This window comes from Triticum dicoccoides, chromosome 2B (assembly GCF_002162155.2).
Source record: "Triticum dicoccoides isolate Atlit2015 ecotype Zavitan chromosome 2B, WEW_v2.0, whole genome shotgun sequence".
NCBI lineage: Eukaryota > Viridiplantae > Streptophyta > Magnoliopsida > Poales > Poaceae > Triticum > Triticum dicoccoides.
Window position 1 is genome coordinate 821,951,961 of NC_041383.1, and position 3,812 is coordinate 821,955,772.

General features: G+C 52.8%; 1 pseudogene; it reads left to right on the forward strand.

Annotated features, from left to right (window-relative positions):
- The first annotated feature begins 1,307 nt into the window (after nt 1-1,307).
- Nucleotides 1,308-3,638, forward strand: LOC119361583 (annotated as a pseudogene).
- Nucleotides 3,639-3,812: the final 174 nt, after the last annotated feature.

A 3,812-nucleotide genomic window follows, 5' to 3' on the forward strand; every position in this document is an offset into this window, starting at 1 on the left:
TTTCCACCTCCACCTCCTCTGCCCGCAGGGTTGCGAACATTGTTGTTGAAGCCACGGTCGAAGCGCTTCTTGCAGCGCCACGCTCCATGTCCGTCCTGTTTGCAGATCTGGCACTTCTCGCGGTCACCGCGGTCACCGCGGTCACCACCTCCTTGCTGTGGCGCGCCGCTGCCGCCGCCGCCGCCCGGGTTGTAGCCGCCCGCAGGGTTGTTGTAGTTGCGGGCGCCACCACCGCCACCACCGTGGCTGCCACCAGAACGGTTGTTGTAGTTGCCGGAGCCGCGCCCACCGCCCCTGGCCGCGAGGTTGGCGGAGTAGGCCGCAGTTTGAGCGGCGATGCGAGCTTCTGCCGACAGCAGGAGCGAGAAGAGCTCGTTGAGGCCGATCGGTTGCTCGGTAGCCGTGCGAGTGGAGATTGCGGAGACAAACCCGTTGTAGTCGGGTTCGTGCAGAAGTCCTTGCAGGATGTGGTCGACAACGTCGTCCTCATCGAGAGGCTTGCCGGCGGCTGCAAGCTCGTCGGCGATGCCCTTCATCTTGGTGAAGTAGGACGCGGCGGAGAGATCACCCTTGCGGGTGTGCTCAAGTTGTGAGCGGAGTTGGATCACCCTTGCCCTGGACTGCGACGAGAAGCTCTGCAACAGCGCCGCCCAGAGCGTGGCGGACGTGGTGCACGTACTGACCTGCATCAAGACTTCTCGAGAGAGAGATGCGATCAGAAAGGTGAGAACCTGCTGGTCCCGGGTGACCCATATTGCATGCTCGGGGTTTGGCGTGGTGGTAGTCTCCTTCTTGCCGGCGACGTCTTTCTCCGTGACGATCACAGCGAGGGGCTCCTTGACGGAGCCGTCGATGAAGCCGGTCATCCCTGCCGCCTTGATGTGCGGCAGCACTTGTGCCTTCCATACGAGGAAGTTTTCGCGGGTGAGCTTCTCGGTTATGGTGTGGCCAAGGGAGGCGATGGAGGGCGCGGCCATGGCTACGGCGGAGGAGGAGCTCGACATAGCTAGATGAGATGAAGAGAAAGGGCTTTGTATACCATGTGAAAACGATGGGTTAAGCGTATACCCTAGGCAGGGACGCGTGCGTGTTAAATAAGGCGCTAGGCCATCGAGAGATTACAGAATCAGTTTCAGGAGGTTAGGATCGATCTCATCTATCTACAGGATAACTACAACAGAGGGAGATCGATCCTACCTTGCCTTGATGAACACACAATACCCACGCACGCGCTACAATACACGGTTCATACATATACCGTGTATATACAGAAAATACAGCGTTTAACAGGCACTCTATTCGGGGAGATGGCGATGTACGGCTCGTACAATTCCACGGCGCGCCGGTTTGCCAGCGCCGTTATGTACGTCAACCCGCAGCTGCCAACGGTGTACGGCCTGGCGCAGTGCACCCCGGACCTCTCCCCGGGGCAGTGCTGGCACTGCTTCCAGGGCCTCCAGGAGCAGACGCGCCAGTGGTACGATGGCCGTGAGGGCGGCCGCATCATCGGCATCCGGTGCAATATTCGCTATGAAAGCTATCAGTTCTATGACGGCACGGCCGACGTCAGGATCGGCTTACAGGGTGGCTCATCTTCACCAACAGAAAGCAATGGTAAGGGAGAGTGTACTGTGTACCTCCTTCTCAATTTGTTGAACTATTTTAGGTTTTCTAGTTATACTATTATTTTGTTCTGTATCACGCAGGAAGCAAGCACAGAAATACCCTAATAATCCTTCTATGCGTGTCCATTACGGTGGTCTCTTCTGTATTGGTTTGCTGCCTTCTACTCATGAGAAGGTTAAGAAAAGGAGCTGGTAAGGAGAAGACAACACATTGCAAGAAAATTTCGTGCTTTTTCTCGACACCATTTAACTCATCACCTGCAATTAATATCCAATTCAGGAAAGTCAAAATTAGAACAAGCACATAAGAGGAACAACTCCAAGACAGAGGAGGCAAAGTCGAAGAGAGCAGCTCAGAATTCACCTTGTACGACTTCCCTGAGCTCGCTGCTGCCACGGACAATTTCTCCGAAGAGAACAAGCTCGGACAAGGCGGCTTCGGTCCGGTGTACAAGGCAAGTGGATGCGCCATTTACCATGTAATGTGTTCAATCGATCGATCGAACGCTAATCTTTTTGGTAACATTGTGTTTCTTTTCAGGGAATGTTTTCTGATGGAACCGAGGTGGCGGTGAAGAGGCTCGCGGCGCAGTCTGGGCAGGGGCTTGTTGAGTTCAAGAACGAGATCCAGCTCATTGCCAAGCTGCAGCACACGAACCTGGTCAAGCTCGTGGGTTGCTGCGTGCAGGAGGAGGAGAAGATGCTGGTGTACGAGTACATGCCCAGCGGAAGCCTAGACTTCTTTATCTTTGGTACATTACTAACTACGTGCAACAACTTTTCTTAAGACCATCTTCAGTTCTTCCCATGAATTGAATTCCTTTTTTCCAACCGGATGAATTGAATTACTGATATAGTAACCACTTTGTGCAATGTAGACCAAGAGCGAGGGCCCTTGTTGGACTGGAAGAAACGGCAGCGCATAATGGAAGGGATCGCGCAGGGGCTCCTGTACCTGCACAAGCACTCGCGGGTGCGCATCATTCACCGGGACATGAAGGCCAGCAACATATTGCTGGACAAAGATCTCAACCCCAAGATCTCCGACTTCGGCATGGCCAGGATCTTCGGTTCAAATGTGATGGAGGTCAACACCAACAGGGTCGTCGGCACCTAGTAATTAAGAGAAGCATTTTAACACCTTTTTGAATATTTTTGAATGATTTGAAGATTGCTCACCACACCTGCCGCTCCACGTTCTGTGCTGTGCTCTATGTAGCGGTTATATGGCACCTGAGTATGCTTCGGAGGGCCTCTTCTCGGTCAAGTCTGACGTCTTCAGCTTTGGTGTGCTGCTGCTGGAGATAGTGAGCGGCAAGAGGAACAGCAGCGGCCACGGCCAACACTACGGAGTTTTGTCAACCTCCTCAGCTACGTAAGCTTCTGCTGAATTTTTTAGTTTCATGAGTTAACAAGAACATATATGGGGGCACACACTTCCGACAAACTTAGACATTTCCCGCCCAAATCCTAGCACTTCTTGTTCCTAGACAAAATACAAAAATGAGCGGCTTATCCGTCACCATAAGGTCAAAAATGTCGCATCAGCAACCTAAGGCACTGACAGGAACCCTCTGTTCCTAAATACAAGACTTTTTAGAGATTCCAATTTGAACTACATATGAAGCAAAACCTCATTAGTTAATGTGCCGTACGATTTTTGGACGACAGGCATGGCAGCTGTGGAGGGATGGGAGAGCGTTGGAGCTGGTAGACCCGTCGCTGGGCCAGTGCAACGAGCAGGTGGCAGACATGATGCGGTGCGTCAAGGTGGCGCTGCTTTGCGTGCAGGACAACGCCATGGATCGGCCGACGATGTCAGACGTGACGGCGATGCTGGGCCACGACGGAGTGCCCTTGCCGGAACCGAGGTGGCCGCCGCATTTCCACCTCAGAGTCACCAGCGACGATGAAGAGGACCGAGCGGGTAGGTCGGGGACACGGTCGACACACTTTACCGGATCGTGCAGCACCAACGACATGACTATCAGCACCATCCAAGAAGGGAGGTGATTGCTTTCTCCTATTCCAGATGTTGAGGGAAGAACCACGTGTGTGTCTCACTGTCTGTGTGATGTGAAAATGATCATGCACTGATTGCCTATTTATAAAATTTAGAGCATCTCCAATAGATCATGTGTATGTGTATGTGTGTGTGTGTGTGTATAACCCTATATATATATATAG